The sequence below is a fragment of the Eubalaena glacialis genome, chromosome 17 (genome assembly GCF_028564815.1).
Source record: "Eubalaena glacialis isolate mEubGla1 chromosome 17, mEubGla1.1.hap2.+ XY, whole genome shotgun sequence".
In the NCBI taxonomy this organism is placed as follows: domain Eukaryota; kingdom Metazoa; phylum Chordata; class Mammalia; order Artiodactyla; family Balaenidae; genus Eubalaena; species Eubalaena glacialis.
Window position 1 is genome coordinate 65,033,352 of NC_083732.1, and position 27,052 is coordinate 65,060,403.

Sequence of the window (27,052 nt, forward strand, 5' to 3'; positions counted from 1 at the left end):
CTAGAGCTCGCGAGCCACAACTACTGAGCCTGTGTGCCACAACTACTGAAGCCCGCGCACCTAGAGCCTGTGCTCCACAACAAGAGAAGCCACCACAATGAGAAGCCTGCGCACCACAACGAAGGGTAGCCCCCACTCGTCACAACTAGATAAAGCCCGTGTGCAGCAGCAAAGACGCAACACAGCCAAAAATAAATAAATAAAATGAATACATTAGAAAACAAGGCAAAAAACTTATGATAAACATTGAATAAAATATAAGCTTTTTACAACAAAGGAGGAAAGCAGTGAATAACATAAGTGTTGTCATGGCAACTCAGGAAAACCTTCAAATACTGGTATCTCAATTTTTTCCCACATTTTATCTCTTATTGTTCATTGTGTATGACTAAGTTTTCCTTTTTCTCCCCAAACTAGTTGTCCTACTTGTACTCTTGCCCTAAGTGTATCATGCAGCTACTATGTCATGACTTCATTCTTGTCCAAACCCCGCTCTACTAATGGTCTGTTATCATCCTTTATTATTTTATTTTTGTCACAATTTATAATTGTCATAAAATTATTGATTTATTTTCATGTTTGTCTTTTTAATATTGCTAAAATACATTTGAGTATTTGAAAACCTAAATATATATATATATATTTTATTTACTATGTTACCCTTATGATATAATTACTATACTATAATTCCCCCTTCCCATTGATTGTCAAAATTCCTAGAAAAATTGTCTATATTTCACTAGTCTTGTTTCTACCAGTTCATTAAGGGCTCATGATATGATTGTCTTTTCTTGAGATTTGTTACACTAAATCAACCACAATGCAGTTACTAGAGATTGTGATGTTAGAAATTATGAGCTGTACACATCAGATACATATAGAAAAAATAAAAGAATTTTTAATTTTAGACATCAAGTCACTTAAATATCTAGAGAGGGTTTTCAGACTTCCTTTATGGGAGAAGACAAATAATTATATAATATAAACCTAAGAGCTTTATGAGCAACTTAGGGTTGGAATTCCTATTATAGTGAATGTAAATAGAGGTCAGAATGTATCAGCAATAATGGCCTAAAATCTATGTTTGTTCTGAGTGACAGTGTGGGGTGGGAAGGTGGTGGCTTTCTCTGGTTTCTATGAAAGTTCAGCTACCTGTGAATTTATTGGTCGAATATTTATTTGGGAAAGCAACTTTAAAGTGGGCAAGTTCTTCCTAAACCTAATAATATTTACAATTAAATACAGGTGAACTATTTCAAAACACAATATTAAGAAATGATCTCTGGACAATTAGTTTTTCATGTGTATTTCTAATCTTAAAGGGAATTTATCCATTGGATAATGTACTTGTTATTCCAAGTAAAATTTTAATTAAACAATTTAAAAAGAGCTATAAATGTAAGTTTAAATTTCACCAATAAATAGATGTTATTGCAATATTTTAGAATATCCAGGACCTCTGTATTTATAAATCTAACACTTGAATAGTTGGGAAGATTTCACTAGTCAGACAACTGAAGCATATACAAAATTTAAAATATTATATTTATAAATTCAATTTAAATTGAATAGTGGAAATTGATTAACTAGGTTGTAAGGTTTCTTTAAGAGTCTTGGATAAAATTTACTAACAATAAATTAATCTGATTTACATGTTAATACTAATGTGTAGGGGAAAACATTCTTAATTTGTTATAAAATAACTGTTAAAGAAATTTATGAAAAATTTATACCATGCAAAGAAATCCCGCTCTTAAGAACACCTGTAAGTTCACGTTTGAATACTAGACTGCTCATCACGTGCAAAGGATGATATACAATTGATCTCTCTCTCCACTTATGTTTTTTCTCTTCCCCTTGCCAGGAATTCCTCGATCAATATAGTGAAATATTAACTAAGCTTCAAGGGCCAAGCATAATACCATTAACTCCACTAAGTATTTTCCAGATTCCTCCTTTAAAAATAAGTATTTTCTTTCCCTATGTTTTTCTGTTTTTACTCAATGGTACTACTGACTTCATTATAATTGAAATGTTTGCACACATCTGCCTCTTCCTCTATGATGCCAGCTTCTTGTATTAAAGGGACTGTTATACGTTTGTTTTGAATAGAAAACCACTGGATTCTGATATCGACAGCAACACAGTCATGCCCAGACAACTAATACTTACCTTTGGTCATAAAAGAATGTATGAAATTTTAGATGGATGAGTAGAAAGTCATCAATACTAGAAAAATAGAGTTTGAAGTTTGTATTTATTGCTTATTAATCATTTTAGCATATTTTTAATGAAAAAAAGTACTCACTGATTGTTAGGGTTCCCTTTTGGACAAAAGTTGATCCAGTAAACTTTATATATTGAGTTACATTGAGGTGAGTAGGAAGGTAATGAATAACTGTAGAGCCCATAGACTATACAGTCAATAAATTGAACCGTATATTTTTCACATGCTCTATTTTAAGGCATGTAGCAAATAAGAAAGAAGAGCCAAATATTTCTTCAGTTCATTGAATAAAATTTGGCTGGATGAATGACAAAGACTAAAGCTCATAGTATAGTTTATGACATGACATTAACTTTGTTAAAATGTACATTTAAAAGGTGTCTTTATGTCCATAAAATCCTTAAAATGTAACCTACACGTTAGACTATTTTAAAGAGTAAATATTTTATAGTAAAATGTGCCTCTGTGCTTTTGAAGAGCAACACTTTTAATGAAACTACATGATCAGAAGTACCCATATCCTGTAGGATTTTCAGAATTTCAAAATCTGATATGATAAGAGCAATTGAAAACTATTGGTATATTTAATTTTCTTTATTGTAATTTTCTTGCCATTAAAATTACTATGTTGTACACCTGAAACTAATATTGCAAATCAACTATACTTCAATAAAAATTAATTAATTAATTAAATTGACTTTTTTCCTTTTTTCTTTTTTTACCTCTCTGCAATTAAAGTAACTTTCTATCTTGCTTAAACTTTTAAAGATGCAGACCAGAAAAATTATATGAAATGCAAAGAAATGAGTGATCTATTTTAATAATTCTATAATGGGAAAAGCAAGAAACAATGGTTTAGGAAAGACTTTATTGCAGACTTTGAAGAAGTTTTTCCAGGCTTAGTAAATACAGTACTTTCAGATGGAGAAGAGGAAAAGTAAATTTTCAGAAATAATAATCACATGATCAATGTCAGAGAAGTACAACAGGGTATGGTACTACTTAGGGAACTATGGATAGGCCAGAATGATTATGGTGTATGATGGCTGTGCTGAGAACAGAGGTAGCATATGCAACTATAAAGTAGCTTTTGCTATCTTTTAAAAAATAATATTAAGTAGTGTGGGTCATAGTCTGTAGACAGTGAGGAATCTTCCAAAGTAATTAAGCAAGCAAATGTAATTTGGGTGAGAATTTTTAAAAAATAGAATTAATTAGCTAATAATTTATTCTTGAAGGCAAGTTCAAAGTGTACTTAAGGCCAAGAAATAAAAAGCAGAAATCTGTGATTTCATTTAAGTGTTGCTTGCCAACATTTTCTCAGAGTGAATAATAAAGATCCTTCAGAGAAAAGGAATATAACCATTTATGTAAATTTTGGATAAAGTTTCAAAATAAAGAGACCAGCACAGATAACATTAGATATGAAAAGTTTTCATGATCTCATCCAACAAGGTAACAGATAAGTATGAGAACTCCTCCTAAAAATTCCAAATGAGTTTCTTTTGAAGTGTCGCCACTTGGGGTGACTTTCTCATCTTCCTTTTATCTTCTTTGATTGGACATAGTATGATATGTGAAGTTATTAGCAGAAGGCTTTATTGTTAGGTTAATGAATCCTCATCCAAGATAGGTGCCTTTTTTCCCCTCTATTTATCTATAGATATTCTTGATTCATCTTCTCTACCTATGTCACATATGGATTCATCTATGTGATGTCACATGATTATCATTTCTTTTTTGTGATGAAAAAATTAATATTTACTTTCATTGTAATTCAAGTATATAATACAACACTGTTGACTGTAATCACTATGCTGTGCATTAGATCTTCAGAACATATTCATCTTCTAGTTGCAAGTTTGAACCCTTTGACCAACATCTTCTCAATTCACCTACCCTCTGTTAACCACCATTCTACTTTCTCTTTCTATGCATTTGGCTTATTTAGATTCCACAAATAAGTCATATCATACAATATTTGTCTTTCTCTGTCTGATTTATCTCATTCGGCATAAAGCCCTCAAGTTCCATGCATGTTGTCACAAATGGCAGAATGTTCTTCTTTCTCATGGGTGAATAATGCATCATTATATATATATATATATATATATATATCTCCATATCTTCTTTATCCATTCATGCATTGATGGACACTTAGGTTGGCTATTGTGAATAATGCTGCAATGAATATTGAGATGCAGTTATCTCTTTGATATCCTGTTTTTATTTCCTTTGTATACATACCTAGATTTAGGTTTGCTGGATCCCATGGTAGTACTATTTTTAGTTTTTGACAAACCACCGTACTGTTTTTCATAGTGGCTACACCAATTTACATTCCCCCTAGCAGTGCACAAAGTTTCCCTTTTCTCCACATTCTCACAAGCACTTGTTATCTCTTCGATGACAGCAGCTGTAATGGGTATAAAGTGATATCTCGTTGTGGTTTTGATTTGCTTTTTTAAAAAAATATTTTTAAATTTTATTTTTTTGGCCGCGTCGGATCTTTGTTGCGGCACGCGGGATCTTCGTTGAGGCATGCGGGATCTTTTGTTGTGGTACGCAGGTGTCTCTACTTGTGGTGTGTGGGTTTTCTCTTCTCTAGTTGTGGTGCACAGGCTCCAGGGCGTGTGGGCTCTGTAGTTTTCGGCACGCAGGCTCTCTAGTTGAGGCGTGAGGGCTTAGTTGCTCCGTGGCATGTGGGATCTTATTTCCCAGACCAGGGATCGAACCCGCCTCCCCTGAATTGCAAGGCAGATTCTTTACCACTGGACCACCAGGGAAGTCCCTTGATTTGCTTTTCCATCACGATTAGTGATGTCTAGCATATTTTCATGTACTTGTTGGCCATTTGGATATCTTCTCCGAAAAAAAAATGTTTAGTTTCCCTGCCCTTTTTTTTCAACTGGATTGTTTGTTGTTCTATTTGCTGCTGTTGTTATTGAGTTATATGAATTCTTTATTTATTTTGGAAATTAGACCCTTATCTGATATATGATTTGCAAATATTTTTATTTATTATTCAGATGTGGAGACTGAGGAACATATTTAACTGGTTTGCCAACATATTTAATTTGATTTATAAATTCTCTTGTCTTCAATGAATATTTCTCCTTTCTCCTCTATTCTCAAAACTAAACTAACTTGTCTTCCATTCACATTCTCAATGACCTTACTTTTTACCTTTTTGAAAAATAGAAATCATTCCTCACTCGTTCCACCTCTAATAATGTCTGAATCTGTGTTTATATACAGTGCTTTCACTCTTATTTTACATTTGATAAACTCTTTTTGCTCCTATTGTAAGACCAGCACTTTCACTTGTGTACTAAATCCTGTTTTCTCATTTAGTGAAACATGTGATCTAATTAATATTGTTTTTGTTCCTTATGCCTTTAATTAGTGTTTTTTTCCACTGAATAATTCCTACAAGTAAAGCTATATGCACAATATCTACCATCTTAAAAATATAACACTTACATTTTTTGTAAGAGTTATTCCGTTATGCTCCCTGTTTCAGTAAAACTTGTAGAAAAATAACTTCTCCACCATAGTTGACACTTGAATGACATGGGTTTGAACTGTAGAGGTCCACTTATAGACAGATATTTTTCAATTATAAATAATACCGTACTACGCCGTCCTTGGTTGGTTGAGCCCTCAGATGAAGAGGATCTGCCAATCCAGAGGGCAACTATAAATTACACTTGGATTAATTCCCTTGTTGTTCAAGGATCAACTATACTTTATTTGTTATCTAATCAACTTTATCATTGCTAGTCTATTAGAATATAACTTGTTAATATCATCAGTAAATTCACATTGCTAGAAACAGTTATCATTTCAGAATCTTCCTCTATGTTACTCTTTTTGTACCAATGATATAGTTCATCCTTTCTCTTTTTGAAGACACTTCACTTGATTGTCACGACAATCAATATTTGGTTCCCTTCTGACTTAATTAACTAATGCTTCTTAATCACCTTTACTGCTTCTCATCACTTCCCAAAGCTCAATACTTGGACCTCTTCTAAATACAATCCCTTTATGATTACATAGAGTCTCATGAATTTAAATACCCTCCAAATGATGATAACCTCCAAATTTTTTATCTCCATCATAGACTTCTCCCTAGAATCCCTGCCCTGTAAAATTGAATGCTAATATTGGAGGTTGGAGCTTCAACGTGTGAATTTTGGGAGTACACAAATATTCAGTCCACAGTAGTTTCCCTTTTTTTAAAATTGTTTTTCAGGTTTTGTTCTTTATGAAGTTTTAGGAGTAGTTCATGACTTCTCCTCAACTATGTGACGTGCATTTATCTCTTTCCGCTTTGTCAATATTTTTATCTTGTTCTACTTACTAGTATATATCAATGCATTTTTATTTTTAATGTTGGTATTGTTTTCTTTAATTGCTTCTTGAGTTTATTTCATAGTTAATATTTCCCCGACACCCAGATTATAATAAAAAATTCTTTAAGTACTTATAAATTATTCTTTACTAAAAGAACTGGTGAATCCCTCTAGCCAGTGATTGATAGTAGTGACAACAGTAGTCATATACTTTTGCTACTGACATTAACAATAATTCCTTGATGTCTCTCCATTTAAGAGATTCTGGTTTTGGAACTATATGATATATACCATACGCATATACACATTCAAATACATGTATGTCGTGTGTGTGTGTGTGTGTGTGCATGTGTTTATGTTGTAGTCACCTACAGAAACTCGATTAACCCCAACCAAAATGTGGTTTAGAAGTCCAGACTTATGACACCACACACACACGAAGGTGGTATGAAAAGATTATTACTAACATAATGAGATGTTCTGGAGAGAACAGAGTGACTCACAAGTAAGTCTGAACATTATTTGAGAAAGAAAAGAGAAAGGAGACTGGCTAGAGTTTTTTGTTGTGATGAGGGGGTGGGGCAGGATGAAGGTTCCCTTGCAAACTGGAAGGGGCTTGTGTGGTTTGAACCACCTACCATGCCACAGGGAACCCCCAAACTTTCTTATCAGCATACCCAGATGTGGAACAGAAGGGGAAAGTGGGGGATAGGAGAAGCTGTGAGGCTTAAAACTGTCAGCAGTCAAACATTAAAAAATGGAATCAGACAATTATTACAATGCAAATATGTTATTTTAGCTTTTCTGTTTCTACTAGAAATTGGTATTTTCTGAGAAAATTAATCATTTTCTCTGATCTTTATATTTACTTTAGTTCAAATTACTAATATATTTATTTACATAGTCATTTTTCATTCTCTTATATGATTTTTTAATTCCTTTTGTTTCTATGAGCATTTTGCATTTAGAATCCTCTATTTTGTGCATGTACAAATTTGTCCTCCTAAACTTCATAGCTTTTGTTATACAAATATTTTTAAAGAATTAACTTTTTTGTTAGTTATACTATCCTTTTGTTGTAGTATATGTTTTTCTTTTACTTGTGTTGTTCATTGTTTTATTCTTTTACTAACATATTGAATTTTGTTTTTAATATATTTTCTAGTTGTCTTTATTAGTATTAGTATTTAAAGCTATGAATTTTCCTCTGGGCACAACTAAATTAGGTGATTTGTTTTACAAGTCCATTACCAATATGATTTTTAGTATGCTAATGATATTCTCTTATGTTACTGACTCCAAAATAGTATGGCTAGATTAGGAAGAGGCAATGTTATTATTTTAAATATCACTAAATGAAGTAAAAATCCTTCACAATATAAGCAGCAACAGAGGATTGTAAAGCACATACCAATTTTATTTTAACTTCTTGGAACATAATTGATAACATAAAATATGAAGTAATATGTAAAAATCTAATGACTAAGTGAAATAAAGTGAATACTGACAATACTAAAACATGAAAATTGTTCATGTATAAAGAAGAAATAGGCTTAATTTGAATATCTGATGAAATCAAGCAACAAAAAGTTGATTTCTAATTGTGAATAATCTACTTCCAACACTTGTTTTTGGCTGAAATTAGTACAAATTCTTTTGAGCTTAATACATACATATGAAAAATTATGTGAAATTGATTTGTGTTTATGATGAACCACTTAAAGCAATGTGGCAGAATTTTATTAAAATTATTACTTGTAACCCTTTGTCTTGTATTCTCACAACTATATTACTGATAAAACATTGCTCAGGTTTTATATCCATTTTTTTAACTTTTATATAAAAAGTGTTTTCACATAAGAAGTACTTTGAAATAAGAAGTATTGTACAGTGGCTTGAGAACTGTCCTGTGTCTTAGAAACAGGTTCATTTGTCTGTCTGTCCAATGGAAGTCATGTAAATGGTACCCACATATGATCAGGCATGGTATCTTTTTATCTTCAAGTGAGTTGAAGAATGGCTTAAATTTAACATTATTTTACTTAAACCATATTCTTTTATTCTATTAAATAACATTTCACTTTTACTGTTTAATGTCATTTTTACTCACCTTCCATTTCTCTTCCTCATACTCACTCAAGTATAGTTAACTCACTAACACTTCCTGGTACAATTGACAAATAAGTCCTAAGTTCAGCCTTTGTATTCATCAGTGCCATTCCTTTCAACTTACTCTCTTGTGTCACCTCATGCAGGCTGTGTGTTTTTTGGTCACCTCCCTTGTTATCCATAAGATTTACAAATTTTTGTTCCTTCTTTATATTTCATTTCAGTGCCTGATAGTTTATTTTCCTCCAGACTCCCAGTGTTTCTCAGGTGCATACCCATGCATCTGCATTCTAATTAAAGTTATCCATTGATGTAGTCTTGGTTTCATTGGATAGTACATCACTAAAGCGAAGACAAGTTGGATAGTGAATGTTCCCAAAGCATTTTACAAAATGTGTTGCTCCTTGAAATAACTTCATTTACAGCAATTTTGTTTGTGCCATTATTCTGTAATACAAACTGTAGAGTACCAAGGCTTATGAAACAGAAATAATAGTAACAGATGAATGAATAAAATAAATCACAGTAATATTTTCCTATATTCAAACACGCATAACTTTTTCCTAATATGTATTTATTTACAAAATTTTCCCTGGAATGAAGTTCTTCTTAAATCTTTTTTTTTCCTTCATATTGATTAGTTTATGCATTAAAAGAGCCAGGGTTAGACATTTGTATGGATTAGATAAGTCTTGAATTATTTTGTTATTGTTGCTCTATGATATTTACTTCCAGATAGAAGATGCTGAAGGTCATCATTAAATCAAACAAAATACATTTAAAATAGTTTACCTTTTCCTTGAAAGATGTAAGTAATGCCAGGGCTTGCTCTGTGTGTGTGTGTGTGTGGTGAGGAGCGGGTGAGGGTGGTGGTATGGACCAGACTATAAGGTTATAAGCCTTAAGCAAACAAAATTTGACTGGATTTTATACTTAACCTCTAATATTTGCACAATTATTCTGAAATCAACATTTGGTTATTGCTTTACTTTATATTAATTATAGTTTCAGTATAAATTCATGAGATATAGCAAAATTGCATGTTAGAGACTCAAATACCAGAAGTCAAGTAGGCAGATAAACATTAATCTAATTAACGAAAAATTTCAGTAACCACTAAATGGACTAATTTTGTGGGTGAGTGTGTCTATGTGTGTCTGTGTGAATGCGGTAAATTATTAGTTTGTTTCTAAGCTAAGCAAAAATGAGAACAAACAAATTAAGTATAAAGAAGGGGTGACTTAGGCAGCATAAATGGCAAAAAGATTTGATGATTTGGGTTTGGAAGGAGGCCCAAATTTGAGGGTTTGGAGGCAAGAATGGAATATTAAAAGAATGAATTGATAATCAGTACAGGTAAGTTGAAGTTGAAGAGATAAGTTCTATTGCATAAATGACTTGAAAGTGGGGTGATATTAAATGCAAGCAAAGTGACAATGTAATCAATGACATTAAAGTATAAAATCTAGAATGTATTTCAAGGAATTCCAAATATGGCCTAAAACTACCCCCTTCACCTAGTCTCCTATCCCACAAACCTCACTTTTCATTCATTCAAATCAATATGTTTTCCAAAATACATCTTATTAATTCTCAGCTCTAAAAAAGTACAGATGCTTTCCACTCCTCCCATCTCTTTTCCTCATACACAAATTCAATCCATATTTCAATTCCCAATTCTTTCACTAGCCTTCTTGAACCAGTCTTACCTACACTGGTAAAATCCTCCTGTAAACCACTAGAATCTGTCTGCTCTAACTTTGGTCTATTACCAACAGGATAGTAAGATTTTCAAAGAAAAATTATTTACATTCCTTACAATATCCTTTGCTAAGATAAACACAGAGTAAGTATTTAAGTAACATTACATTTACTGACTGATTGACTAGAGAAGAATGACAGTGATTAAGACTAGAGGATCAGTGTTTTCGTTTTTGTTTTTTCTTTATTCATTGCTGGATGGTTCAGGGTTCAGGAAGGAAATTATTCTGGCTGTATATTTTTTTTCATATTACAAATGCAATGTAAGTAATGACCTAGGTAAATCCTTAATATCACACAATAACATCTTCTGTGAGTCATGTACGGTTTTCATCCATCTTTTTCTATTTAAAAATACCCACAACAACATTTAATTTATCACAAAATGTCTCTTTACTCATTATGTTCAATAAACAGAATTTATTTGAAAATAACACCACTGTTACCTCTTTTGTGTGTATGATTAACAGTGTTGATCATACACTACTTTGAGCACAATGAGCTTTGAAATGAAATTGACAATTTACAGTAATTCTGTAAAATTTTTTTTCTGAGAAAATTTGAGTTTCAATCAAACATATATTGGGAGAAATATATCTTGTAGCTTTTTAGTAAGCAAAGAATATGATCGTCTATATCTAGTGCAGGCTGAACGCATTCCTGGGCTTTCCTTTCTTAGCACTGTTCCCTTAAATAAATCCCAGGTTGCTGCTGCAGTCCTTGTGTCTTTCACCTTTTTCTTTGACTTCAACTTTTTTTCCCCATTTCTGCATTAAACAGCTTCTTCTGATCTAGTCATAAGGCAAAAAGTGTTATATCCTCTTTAAAAAGTTTTCATCAAAGCTCTATTTTTTGAACTTTCTCCTGTATCATCACCTCTTCTTATCAAAAAAACAAACAAAAACTGTATTCATCCCCATGTCCCCACATTTCTAAAATCTCCCTATTCCAATTCCCTTTTCCTGAAATAGATCCTTACCATAACTTAAAGTTTTCCTATCATGGTTTTACATTTATTTTTATTATACTAGTAAACTTCTTTTCAGTATAAATCAATACAGGACCTACATGAACCCTGTAAAATATCTAAAGACATGGGTAGCAGACTATGCAGAAAAGAATGATTTTCCATCTGGAAATAACACTGAATACACTGTATCTTGTTTTCTATTAGTTTGGTAAATTTTCTTGCTTACCCTAGTTGATATCATGCTCTATTAAATTTGTCAGCATTTTCACACGTGCTAAAAAAGGTGCACATAAATATGACTATTGAGTTTGAAGAGATTACAGTTTTTATGTGTGAGGTGAATTTAATAAAAGTAGATGAACTGCACAGTTCCACGGTACCAAATTTTGTAACAGAAAATGAGACCTTCTTTCCACCTCAATGTCGAGTTCATTCTTCTCCACTAGATCATTCTCTTTAACATAAAACATGCTATTATTTCACCAACGTAAAAAATTTCACATTTTTAATTTACTCCTCAAATTATAGTCCCAAATCTCCTTTCCCTTTCACAGTGAATTTTTTGACAGTTATCTAGATTCATTATCTAATTCCTCTCCCCCATCTCTTCTTGAATTATTCCAATCACATTTACAGACCCTTTACTCCATAGATATCACTCTTGCAAGACCATCAGTGAAGTTCATCTTCCTAAATTTATTCAGTTCTCCTTGCTTATCTTACTTTTCCCATCAGCCATATTTGACACAGTTGATCCCTCCACCATCATTAAAACATTTCTTCATTTTGTTTTCAAGGTTCTATATGCTCCTGGCTTTTCTCCTGCTCGATTGATTTCCCTTTTGAGTCTTTCTTCCTAGGTCCTCATCATAACCCCAAAGATCTTGTCTCATTGTTCGAGTGACATATATCTTAGTCTTTGATCTTTCCCCGTATCTATCAACTTGTACTTCCTTGATGATCTCATGTGGTCTTGGGTTTTAAAATAGCATCTATATTCTGACAACTTCCAAATTTACAGGTCTCTTTGAAATTTATATTCTGTATTCAAATGGGTACTCAACAGCACCATTTGTATAGCTAAAGGGAATCTCAAATTTTCATTTCTAAGACCACATTTCTGATCTCCTTCCAACATAATAATCCTGTAGTCTTCCCTGTCACAAGGAATAGTACCTCCACCTTTCCAGAGACTATAACTGTTGACAAATGGGCATTTTGAGTCAATCACATACAATGCCATTTTTTTGAAGTTGAAGAGAGATAATATAGTTCCTTTTACATAAGAGGCACTCAGTGAAGATTGACTGGTTTATTATAACATAACTCTGACAAGTAAATTCTCCACTGATGAAAATAGGCTTCACAAAGAAAGTTTTATGTCTGTTTTGTTCACCTCAATATCACCCCCAGTTAGAAAACAGGCACTCTCCAATGTTGTATGAATGAGTGACGATGATGATGATGACCTTCACTTTTTAATGGAAATATTTAAGAAAAATTTACTTAAATGTAATTTATTTTCTATCAGCACAACTCTCTTCTCTGTGACAACCTAGTGCAAGACAACTGCCTTTTCAACATTTCTAACCTTCAGATATTTGCATATATGTGTATTTTTCCCCCACAGTCCCCTCCTTTTTAATCAACACTTTCTCATTGCCTTTAAGTATTCCTCCAGGGCATTCTTAATTTTTAATTTACAGGGGTGCATATGTATGTGCATAAATTAAAATGTGCATAGGCTTATGTATTCATGTGCAGTCTAGAGAATAGAAAAAACTAGGGGGACAAAGTATTCTTTAGGAGTGGGAATAAATGCCATTTGTAGCATCTTTTGAACAGGCCATGGGATTCCCCTTCCTTTTAATGAGGAAAACCAATGAAAACTGAATTTGGTGCCATAGGGGAGAAAAACTTGCCACCCCGCAATGTCTTTTTGGCATATGGATTATTTCAAACTGAAAACATTCAAGGCCCAAAAGACTCAGCAAGAAACTTTGATCTCCCTCAACTGCCTAAAAGAATGTAGAGAGAGAAACTGTTCCAGGAAGGGAGCTATTACCATAGATAACTATAGTAAGAATTAGTTGTGGGACACAGGGAGAGACCTAGCTAAGGCTATTAAAATTCCTCTCTGTGTCACATTGTCTCTGGCCCAGCAAACATTGGTTTACCAAACATTTGCTACTTCGTCTCTTTGTAAATTGCCTTCCTCCACTTTTAGGTCCCAAACCACTATCCCCAACATCCTCTTTTTCCTTTTGGCATTAAAGGTGAGGTTTTCAGCCATTTTGCTGAGTTACTAAGTTTTTTGAGTTCTCTTCCATATATACATGTTATTAAACTTTGGTTTTCATTTCTCCTGTTAATCTGTCTCATGTCGATTTAATCCTTAGCTCAGCCAGAAGAACCTAGAAGGGTAGAGAAAAATCTCTTCCTCCCTGACAATGTCTTTTGAAATCTTCTGAGAGGGAACAAAATGAATTATGTGAAATGTTTATTCATAGTCTTATTTTTTCATAAAGAAGGCAAGATAAAGTACTCTAAAATACATATTAATAATTTTTGTGTTGGATTAATGGACCTTTAAAATTCTCGATGCAATGTCTTCAATACCTTATTTTTGTCATTCTAATTGCTGTTATTTTGGTTTTAATTTTATATAGATTACTTATGACTTAATGTTGTCAAATTTTCAGTATACATGGTTTCTAGTTTCTGTGATATGTGTCGTAAAGGCACAACAACCTCAGGTGAACATTCACCCACGCTGTCTACTAGTACATTGATGTTATCATTATATTTTAATATTTTATCTTTGCTCTCACTTGAAATAAATAGTGTGGTATACTGGGAATCAAATTTAGCTTTGTTTCATATGGCTATTCATTGCTTCCAACTACAGTTGCTAAAGAAAACCTTTCCCTCCCACTGTTTAATCATCATCTTTACCATGAATAAAATTGCCGTATATAGCAGGACCGTGTGTATTAGTATTCTGTTTCTTTTTTTTTTTTTTAACATCTTTATTGGAGTTTCTTTTTGCAACTGTTTATATCTGTATTAGTTCCACACTATAGTTTTTTGATAGGCTTTGGATTGAGTTTGTAAATTTAGTTAAGAAAAACTGGCTCTTTATGTCTTTTTAATCTTCTATTAACAAAACCCATTATAGCAGAAGCAATTATGGCTCCACCCATATAATCTCAAATCCTTTTGCCAAGGGCATGTTTTTACTTATTTGTGTCTGTCCCAGTTTCTCTGTGTTGAGGGGCTGTCCCCAGTCTGCCCGTATCCATTGTGTTTGTATGTTTTGTACAAGTGAGCAGGAATTTATGTCACAACCGGCAGATTATAACTGAAGCCTAAGAGGTGAGGGAGTATTAATACTCAGGTCTCTGACTACTGATTGGGACAATTCCAAGGTGAGACCTGCACTGTTTCCAAAGTACTCTTGTATGATTGAATCATGGGTAACCTCTCAGGGACTTTAACTGATATTATTTCCTTGCTTGGCTGCTTCTCATCCTGTTCTGTTTTCTTTCTCCTCTACTTGTTTTCCTGGGAACTAATAAATTACTTCCACACAAATCTCCCTCTCTGGGTTGGCTTCCAGGAAGCCCAACCTAAGACATATTATTAAGGAATTTATTTGTGGTGATACTGATATCAGACAAAATATTAATCAAGGCAAGGAAGAGTTTTTTATTAATATATGTTACAATCAACCAATACGTAACTTATCAACCATAGTTATTGTCCGACTACTGAGATTTTAGTCATGTTCTATAAACTTGGGATATAAGAGTGAAGACAATAGGTGAAGTTTCTGCTTTCATACATTTTCCATTCCATTTGGGAGAGGCATAAAAATAAGTAAATACATGTATACATGCATACATACATACTTGCATAAATTAATAAACAAAAGAGGCAGAAAAATACCCTAGTGATGAGTGCTATGTAGAAAATTAAAGTAGAAATGTTGTAGAAAATTAAAGTAGAAATGTTGTAGAAAAGACATGGGACAATGCTTCTGATTTAGTAGTCAAAGAAGGACTCTCTAAGCTTATATTGAAGTTGAATTCTAAAATGACAGGATGAGTCTAAACATTTGAATGTCAAGGATAAATATATTCCAGCCAGAGGGGACAGCTGGTGCAATGGCCCTAACACAGAAAAGAATTTTGCCAGAAAAATTTTAAAGTGGCCAGAATGTTTTGAATAGGATGAGTGAAAAAGGAAATTTTTAAAAATGAGTGAGAAATCATCTGTGTCATTATTGATCAGGACCCTAAAACTCATACCAAGTACTTTTTTGTGAGTATGGTAGAAATACATTAGATATTTGAACAGAGAAGTGATTCGATCTGATTTTAATGAAAAGATATTCTAAACATTCTGTGGATAAATGGTTCTAAAATGATGTATTAGGTTTGGTTCTTTAGGAAAAAAAATAATAATAAGAGAAGCAGGATTGGGCAGAGGGAGAATTTAGACTGTGATAGTGTGGCAGCAAAGGCTTCAGACAATCCCACATAGAACTTGGGAACTGGCCCTTCTCGGTTCTCCCAAAGTTAAAAAGGGGTGTATGCACCTTTGCACTCTCAGAGCAGACAGCTGCAAAGACAAGGCAGCTACCTTTGGCTAAAGACAGTGATAAAAACGGAACACAGCTATAAGCCACCCATAGGCCATGTTCCCAGCAGCTGGGGAAAATAAGTGCCATAGTTAAAAGGGGAATCCAGGCAGCACACCAGAGCATGTGCTACACTTGAAAATAATGGATATAGGGAGACTATAGTGACCTAAGTAGGGGGTGATAGTTAACTGGCCAAGTGCAGTATCAGGGTTAGTGGAGACAACTATTACATTTGAGATATATTTTGAGCCAAATTCTAACTAATTTGCTGATAGATTTGGCAGAGTGGATAGAGAAGAGAAAAGAAACAAGGGTGACTCTTAGTTTTTCCTCTTTTTTTTCATTCCTAAGCAATAGAATAAATGATGAGGTAGTGATATGGAAAAAAAATGGCAGAAAACAAAAGTTGATGGAGGAAATCAGAAGTTCACTCTAGGATATGTTGTAGTTTAGATGCCTATTGTATATCCAATATCAAGTATTCAGTGTATCATGCAAATCTTGAATTTAGGGAAGCCGTTAGAGATATAAATGTGGGAATCACCACATAAAAATGGTATTTAAAATTATGGGACTGGATAAAATGACCTAAAGCAATGCCTGTCAAGCTTTTTTTTTAAATCCACAGTAAAAAGCATTTTATGGCTTAACCCATATTCATGTATAAAAACTGAAATAAAATTTTCACAGAATTGCTTGCCCTGGTTATGCAGGGTTGAATATTTGAAAGGACTTACAAGGCTTCACAAGTTGAATACTTATTAAAACCTTAGTAAAGTTAAAAAAAATCCAGTACAACTGGAGAAAGAATGCCCAGGCAATTATTGGTGACCTAAGAGATTTCCAGCCATAGCTCCACAGAGTCCTTTCTAAGCTGCACAGGAGGTGTTTCATCTTTAGTTTATGAACCATCAAGATATGCACATAGAATCTGTTTTAGGGAAGCCCAGGAAATAGTGTCCATTCGCAGGCATCTCTTACACCTCACTGGTCACTTTCCCAAGGCAAATTGTATAAGCAGTGAAGCCAAGTGTAAGCTATCAATTTATATATTGGTAAACAATGTCAGTAAGCTTGTTCTGGGTGCTTTTGTTACCTAATCAAACTTGGGTCCCCTTGCCTGCAAGCACTGCTGACATCTGTTGTGCGAAGGAAAGTGTAGCGTTTATTGCAGGGCACCAAGCAAGGCGTCCAGGGCAACTAGTGCTCAATATACACAAACTCTCATATGGGTTTCAGGAAAGCATTTTTAAAGGCTAGGTGAGGGAGGGGAGTCAGTATGTGATAAGCTAATGCACAGTTCTCTGATTGGTTGATGGTTAGGTAACAGGGTGGTATCACATCATCAATCCTCAGGCTCTAGTAGGTCTGGGGAGTAAGTGCTCAAGATCATCAAGTAGTTAATTTCTTCCACTTGGAGGTGGTTTTAGCATCTGTAAAACAACTCAGGAAATGTGCATCAGATGCTATTATCCAGGTACTTCAGAGAGGAGCTAAAGCAGAGGATATGGGGGAGAGATCTGTCCCAGGAAGACCCCATAGGGCCCTGCTTGGTTACACTTTCAGGCAATTTTTCACCCTTAATTATAGCATGGTATCTATTACTAGTTATTAAAAACTCATCCTGATCTTGACCAAGAGTTAATACAACATGTCAGGCATCCTCAGAAATAAACATGGAGCTGTCCCAGGCCAGTTGTAAAATAACTTTTTCTCATGCACTTACTATGCGTGATGTTCACTGACATTTTCATTGCAATTCTTATTTTATTTCATTACAAGCAAAATCTGGTCATGATCCATTAAATTGATTTTATGACTTTGATTTTAGGCCTCAATTTGAAAAAAACCCACTGACCTAGGGAAAATGTAGAGGAAGAAGAGAAGAGAACGTGGGGTTGGGGTCATTGGAAATACCAACAACACCTAAAGTTTGGGAAGAAAAAGAGGAAATAGGGAAAAATTTTGAGAGAAAACTAAGGAAGAAATACAAGAAGACTGTGGTGTCCTGAAAACAAAGAGAAGGAAAAAAGATTCTGGAAGGAAAAATGATCAACTGAGTTGAATGTTATAGTGAGACCTAGGAATTCATAGACTGAAAAATGAGCATTAACATAAGTGAGAAAAATGTCATTGATGATCTTGCCAATAATTGGGAATGGATGCCTGTTTGGAGTAGATTGAGGAGAGAATGGTAGGTGAGAAATCAAAGACAGGGGCAAAAGACAACATCTTTAAAAGTGACTTGCCCTAAAAAGGATCAAGAAACAGAGAAATAATTCGACTGGGTCATGGGGATCAGAGAGTGTATTTTAATGGCCTAAATAACAGTGTGCCTATGTGATGAGGGAAAAAATCCAACTGAAGAAAAAATTTGGTGATTTAAGAGATAAAAGGGAATATTGCAGGAAAGAACTGGAGAAAGCAAAAGAGGGTGTTGGCCAGAGAACAACGGGAGGGTTTTTACTCTGTGTGAGGGCAAGGATAGTTTATCCATTTCAGTAGGAAGCAGGCAGAGTATTATGGCAACAGATGTAAAACAGTACAAAGGATGGTATGAAAATGAGAAAATTCTCTGGTGACTTTTAATTTCACAGGTGTGTTTACTCCATGAGAAAGACATAGAGACAAGGAGTGTTAGATCTGAACAGAGGTATGATACAAAATATTTATCTGAGAGAGTGGGAGAATAAAAATAAAATGAGTTTCTAAGAATCAGTGAGGGCCCACTTGAGATTTCTTAACGACAGACCAGATGATTGTATGTTTTTCTACAGCCGTTTTCAACTGTTTGGCCATAGGTAGAGAGTTAGTCAAGGGCTGTTTGCAACTGGGGTTGACTGTCTCCTGGGGAAATGTGGTGGAAGGAGAGAACAGTAAGAGTTAAGGGCGTATGTACAAACATAAATAGAACTTTCCAATCCACATTGAGTAAGGGGGCAAATGAGGACGTGAGGGTAAAGTGGAAAAGGAAAATTAATGATGGGGTACAAATGTCGTGGAACAATATATAGAGTGCGGATTTTAAAGCAAGTGAACTCTGAAGACAAGAGGTAGGCAGAGAGCAGAACCCCTGAAATAGAGATTTGGGGAGATAGTACAGTTATTGATGCTGACAGCAACAATAGTATTACTATTGGGTAAGATAGGGTGAAGGAAAATATAGTTGGAATTGAGGTAATAAACATGAGAGCTCAGAGTGCTAGAAAGGTTATCTACATGGATTTTGACATCTCCAAGAACGAAGAATGAGATGAGAGGGTGGAGAACTAGCAGAAATGACACTACTCTTATAGCAGTGGTGACCCCTGACTTTTATGGATGGATGTAAGTTTTTGCCAGCCACCAGCATATGAGCCTCCAGACTGATGCCTAAAAATCCTCTGCTTTTTTGATGCTGGCAGCTGAGATACTCTGTCAAAGTTTTCTTTAGTCATTTCACTTCCTGATTCCTGAAAGGTAACAAGATTTCCATGATCTTTGCTATTCTGTCCTCCAGTATCAACTTTGTGACTCTTCAGTACTTAGGTAGTCCTTCTTTGCCACGTCCCTATATAGATGGGCACCATTTTTCTAGTCCTCATTTCATGGAAGGAGTAGCATTTTATGATTGCCCTTTATGCAGGTTTTTCAGTCCTGTTCCCTGAATTTCCAATGCAATGAGTTTCCTGTAGGGCATGATGAGAACACTTCTTGGCTTTCACAACTCTCATGGAACCCTGTTGACTACAACATAAAATCGAAACTTCTTAAATGGACATACAGGTTACATGATCATAAATTTCCATCTCACTTTTTCACCTGTCATTCTCTTATATCCTTTCTACTTCACTCTTCTGATTCCCAGTGTGAGTGAGAATCTTCATTGGTCTAACTACTTTCTAACCCACTAGCCTGACTTGTGCCTCCTTCCTTTTAGACATATTTTTCCCTCTTAAAATATTCCATCACTTTTGTTACCTGACCAATTTCTATCATTCTTTAAACCCCATTCAAATGTAATCTCATCAATTAAGCTTACTACAATTTCTCTATACTAATTTCTCTCTATATAGCTAAAAATGTATTATTATTCCTGCTTTTGAAATAACTGACTTTCATCATGATATATTGATTTACAAATCTGTCTTGTTCTCTAGCTTTCAATTTTATCCATGAAAGACTTTTTTGTTGTTGTTGTTTTGTTTGTTTGCCTTTATATTGCTCAATAAAATTCCTAGAATATAGGAAGTCTTTAGTAAAAATGATTGCTGAATGCATAAATGAGTTAAAGGACCATTTATCTTTATGGCAAATGTCTTATATGATCAGCATAATATGACACTATGTATGACCTTGAAAGACTAAAGTTAACACATGTAAATTTGAAGTCTTCTTAAACACATATGCTTTGTTTTTATTTTTCAACAATTGGTATCCAATTCAATAAACAAGTATATCAGCTCTCAAATACAGTCTTTCCAGGGACATAGGCAATTCAGCAGCCATTCTTTTTACTGGGGAGGATCATGTGAAACTGTCATTTTTGTGATCACAAATGGTGTTGAATATTAGCAATTGCATGTTTCAAACTAAATATCTTTCAGTACAGAAAATAAAAAATCTTCCTGTGCATTTACTCTTCACCAAGCTTAAACCTCTGTTTAAATTCTCTCGCAAATTTTAAGTGTGCATATTTGATTTATGTCAGATATTCTTTTGATACGGTGATATAAATATCCTATTGCCTTTTTGATCAAATTTTGCATAGTAAGGATCTTGCATTTGAACAATGCTGAAACAGCATAATATTAGTGTAATTGCATTGACATCGTAACAGTTCCTTGGCAGCAATTGTGCTCTCAATAATGCAAATATAGTGCATAATTAATGTAGAGGATACCACCGTGATCAGCAGAATGCCTCCTCTGGAGCCTATACAATGTCCCTGTATTATTGCTATGAGAGCAATGTTTGCATCCTGTGCCTTCTGAGGACAGCATGTGATGGGCAATATGTGAGTATCAGAAATGATGAAAACTGACATGTGCAGCAGCTGTGCATCTTGGTTTCTTCAGATGTTCATCTGTAAAGTACATATTGCTTTTGTCAGTCTGCCCATATACTTTGAATACACAACACAGAAAATAGATTAGAAAAATAAAAAATCAATTTAACAATTTGCTGTGTTTGAAACCGTTTTAAAGTACAAGCCATTCTTAGTCTTATGAACTATTTGTCAATTTATAGTACATAAAATGGCAAAATATTTTATTAATGTTCTCTATGCCTTCTTTAATACTTTAATACCACAAAGCAAATTCTACCTCATATTCATTTATTGACAATCTCCTTTCGGAGAGACATAATCTAAGTTAATTTTTTATGTTTCTATTTTCTCATCTATAAACTGAGAGAGATGTGCTATATGTAAGTAATATTTTTATTTAGATTTAAATGAGATAATGCAGTGCAGTGTTTATTTAGCTCAGTGTCTATCAGAATGCAGATACTCAATGAATTTTAGTTATTATTACTATTACTATTAGTCAATCCTGACCTCCTCTTATAAACATTTACAATTAAATGATACCAGTTAATTTAACATGGATATCAGTATTCTAGAATGAGATGTCTATAAAAGGCACGGTCTTTTTCTGCATTGTTCATCACTGAATCTCCAATATCTAAAAGAGTTCCTGGCTTACAAACAGAATGTATTTGATATCTGTTGAGTGGATTAATAAATTATCTGTAGCATGTGTAATTTTAAACAAAATCTCAAAAGACTGATTTCAAGCTTCTAATTATACCTAGATTCTCATCTCTTGTACATATGACTCATAGGTACAAGGAGCTCTAAGAAGTAACTGATTATATCTTTGCGAGCGAGCAAGAGAGAGAGAGAGAGAGAGAAAGAACCAAAAAGATCAATTTGTTAATTTTTCTGGTCAGCTGTTTACTAGTTACATTAATTGTCTTCAACGACTTAAACTTCATAGATCTTAACCATATTTAAAAACAGTAGACTTAAGTAAAAAACAAAAGGCTTTCTGTAACAGACAGCCTAATAGATTATAAAGAATCTGGCTATATTGTCAGATACAAGATTTCTGATAAATAGTCTTTTCCTTACAAGAATTATCATTATTATTGTGGATAATTTCTGTAAACATTGGCAAATTAAAGTGGATTAGTTAGAGCATATATTTGAATTATGATTGCCTGAGAGGCCTACTGACTCTTTTTCAAGCCTGCAATTCTCAGTTCTTTCCTGTTCTGATATTTTAATGGTTCTTTGAAATATTAATTACAAGGATTTTATTTACCTTCTATTTAAATCTTAGTCATTTTCATTTGACATTAAAGCAGTATGATATCTTGATGATGCTTTCATTCATGTTTATGAAATTCCTTGTCCTGAGCAAGCAATTGTTTCTGTCTTGCAGAAAATAGTAGCAAACATCAGGTGAATTGAAAAACCTAGAATCACTTTTAGATATTTTCAAGTCTAGCAAATTTAATAGGTTTCTATTATGGCCAAATGCTTTATATAGTATTCCTTGTTAACCTTATAAACAATCATTCTCAAAAGATAAATAGTAGGTTGTGGCATACAGAATTGTCCATCTCTGATCTTTAATATATACATAAATAAGAATTTAATAAGACACAACTGACTATATATTAATATTTAAAAGTGAGAAATTGGCCTCAAGGAGAGTAAACACTTTCTATTGCCACTTATATTTGTAGTGGAGTAGTTATTTAAAGCCAGTTCTATCTGTCTCATTATTCCTTACGTTATTTCATAGTTTATCAAACTTAACATTTTTTAATCCCATATTTTTTTCTCCACCATCAAAGATCCATTCCTTTGGATTAGGATTTTCATTTTTTAGAACACTTTTTAAAGCAACAATTATAAAAATGGTAATTTAAGAACACAGTATCAATAGATATATAACTATCTTTGGAATTTGTTCATGAAAATAATTTCCAAGAAGTAGCTAAATAAATTTTAAAGAAGAAGAGAAAAATAGAATAAAAAGATACATGCAGAAAATATTTTTAAAAACTGTTTTTCTTAAGGCAAGGAAAAATTGCTTATAACTAGTATTACCCACAGCCTTTAAGGGGAATCTTCAGGAAGGAGTGGGTTACTTCTTATATATATATATATATATATATATATATATATATATATATATATATATATATATATAACCCATATTCTTTCCCTGTGGCTTTTATCTTACTGGCATTTACAACAACTCTGCTGATTCTTCTGTGTCCCTACTGAAAATCATTTAGTATTAAAAACATTTTCCTGTACTGCCAACTCTCAAAAAAAATAATAAATAATAATACATTAACACTCCCAATCATTGACGTAAATAATTATGAAATATAACAATGATGAAATAGATAATGACTTAACCAGTTACTACTGGTTTGAAAGAGAAAAACAATCACATTTCACAGTGAACAAATCAATGATAGCAAATATTCACTCAGCAGTATTCTTTCCTCCCCTTATTGGGAGGACTGAAAAGTTTTATACCCACAAGTCAGAACTAATGACTCTTCTTTTTGCTCTTATATTACAGGCATCCTAAAATTCCAAATATCAGGACAGATCATACTCAAAAGACATCCTTATGCTCCCCAAAAGGTTGACAGTCATAGAAATCTTGAAAATGTTGCAGAAGCATAGAGGGCATTTTTCAGTCTGATTTTGATTTTCTTTCAAGGAAAGTAGATACTAGCTTGTTAAGTATCAGAAAGCAAGACTATGACACAGTGCCATCTTTAAAAAGATCTATCCTCTTATATTAATCCATCTGATCTATATTTCTATGGAAACAGAGCGAAAAAGTCAGGCAACAACCAAGTAGGACAGATTTCAAAAGTTGATTGTTCATGGAAAAATTCACATTTTCATATACAGAAAAATATAAAATGTTTATAGACTTTTCTCAGAAGTCAGAGTGCTTTTATATTCAGTTTATAGGTAAAAGACTGAAAAGTAAGGATACATTTGAATTTACATCTTTTGTGTATTTCTAAGTTTAGGCAGCTTTTAAGAAAACATTTTGTAATTGTGTTTTTAATATATAGTTGAACCTAAATAGGTGTATATTATATATTTTATAGTTATGTAAATGTATATAATTATATGTACTTGTATATTTATATTTATACTTAAAATAATTTGATTTGATTTTTCTCATAAATCAGGCATTTACTGAATTCTGTACATGCTGTATATGTTATATATCCTTTTGGCATAGAATGTAGGTGGTTTTAAAATTTCTACTTTTGTTTTCAGATGGCATAAATCCTTGTAACCTTTAAATGATCTTATATTGGCAAAATATATGACAAATACAAAAAGCAGCCCCTGACCATAGTCAGTAGAGCTGTCCTGACTTGAATAGCTAGATGATAGTATACTCCTGCTGACCATAAACAATTTCATAGAAAACCAAAGCATACAAGGTCATTCGGTGGCCCTGATGGAGTGAAAACAGAAAAAAAGACCACTCCATAATAATGACTGAACACAAAGGAAAACTGAAACAATGTACAAATCACACAAATGATCTTATATCCACTTCACTCCGACAGCTGCTTCTTTACCGTATAAAGTTTAGCCTAACTTCATTTCTTTTGACTTTTAGATAAAAATTATTATGCTACTGTAGGTATGTTCCTAGTGGTCTCTGACTGGAGAGAATTGACAAAGAAAATTGTTAAAAGTTGTATGCAGTTGTTGTATGCCATTAAATATGTAATAGCACCGTGCATTTTTCTCAGAAAAAGAATGTAAAACCAAGAAATATATTGAACATCTATTTTCTACCAGACTTCTTATTTGGCAGTTTCTATATTGAATTTTCTTAATCACGCTGTGAAATTCTGCAATTTAAGAAACTGGGTCAGTGTTAAATAATTAGAGTCAGTAAGGGAACTAGGGTCTTTCTGAAACTCTGTAGGAAGTTTCATACAGGACAACACGGATGTATGACGTTTCCCTATTTTCATGTTTTTTACATTTAATGGATACCCCAGAAAAGCATCCACCACAAAAAGAAACCTCTTTTATCTAACAGTATCCTTTTGGAATTTCTTTTCTACCCTACCTCCTTACTTTTCATAGACCATCCTACTTATTCTAAGTCTCAGTTTTTATTTTAAAATATTATTGAACCAAGGTGAAATTTCTGCATTTTGGGAGATACCTTTGACAGAGTTTGTTATGGCTAACGATAGTTTAGAGAAGGAATTGTGAACCATTCTTTCTCTTCCTATGATCTGAAACACTTTATAAAATATGGCAAGTATATCTTTTAAAATTTGAAATAATTGTTAATAATGAATAAATAAAGGTATTTCTCTATCACCTTTTCTTTTTCTTCCAACAATGCCAATTCAATTACTTTGTTTGCCTGTCTTTTCCCAACTGAATTTATATTTGAAATTCATCATGTATCAAGTACCCATATGTACACTAGGATGCGTTCTGGATTTTATGAGCTTCCATTAATTTATCGATATACTCTTTTCCTTATGTTTCTTTATACTTTTATATTTCTAAAAATTTTGAATTTCAATTTTGAGGAAACTTTTTGCACATTTATTTTATTATTTTGTGCTATTTATTAATTTAAAGTGATTTTCACAACCCTATTTAAATTTTAATTAATCTTGCTACCCTAATTTTTCTGTATTTAAATATTTGTATATATTTTAATGAACTTAATTTTTACATTGCAAAAATGTTTCGATAATCTAATTTGAGAATTTTAAATTGTATTTGGTTTTCAGATTTATTGTGATAGCCAATAGATTCATTCTTACAGTTGCTTTATCATCATCTTCATAAATTCATTGGTCCATTTTAATCTTCTTAATTGATTCCTCCATAGTCTTTAATATAGCTTCTCTCTCACTCTAGAAATACTTTGTCTCCAGTACATCTTATTCTTGCCTTTCCATTATTATATGATTTATTATATCTGTCTCATTTGTGTCTTAACTTTTTCCTCATAAACTGTAAGTACCTGAACATTTTAGGAATCAGACATTTTCTCCTTCTACTTAATCTGTATTTGCTCCTTCAGTGATAGCATCCAGGATCATAGCTTTAAAAATCAATGGCACTCTGTTTACTTTGAGTGACACCTTTGTACCCAAATTCTCTTTCTTCAACCCTAAGTGGATCTCTAGTAGGTATCTCAAACTGAACAAGTTCAAAGCATAACTAGAACTACTTTTCTTCTTATACTCTTCATGTTAGTAAATGGCAAAAAATTTTACAGTCCTCTAAAGAGCAAGTAGTGTTATCAAACGTAGAAATTATTGTCAAGTTTGGGCACTTGGTGTAAAAACCCACCAATTCAGGTGCTAAATGAAGATAATAACTTCAAAGGTCTATGATGACACCTTCATGGATACAATTGGAGAAATGTTATAAAGAATGGCTTCACACCTCAGACTTGTGAAGAATACATTCATTTCCTATAATATGATATGATGTGTGGATTCATTTTACATTTAGAACCCTTACATGCCAAGCAGTTGAGTAGAAAGTAGGCTCAGAGGAGGAGGGTAAATCCATCAGAGATTTCCATTTGCCTTGATTTTTATCTGTTACATAGTAGATTTACATTTTATGTCTATGCTTTTCAGAGTTTGGTAAATATGTAAGCTATGCTTACTTTTTTTAATGCATTACAGGTTTTTAAACAATGGTACATTGTTCTTGTGTGCACTGAATTCAAAGATGTGTGTGTGTGTGTGTGTGTGTGTGTGTGTATATAAGACTTTTGTTTTAAACGGGAATCTCATCTTTCCAGATTATAGCCCCTCAGGAATTACATAAATAGGCTGATAATCCTACCTCTCTTCCCAACTCAGAACTCAGTGTTAACATTTATTAGCGAACTTATGTTTCCTCCTCTTTCTGTTTTTCCTTTCTTCCTCCTCCTTCTCCCCCT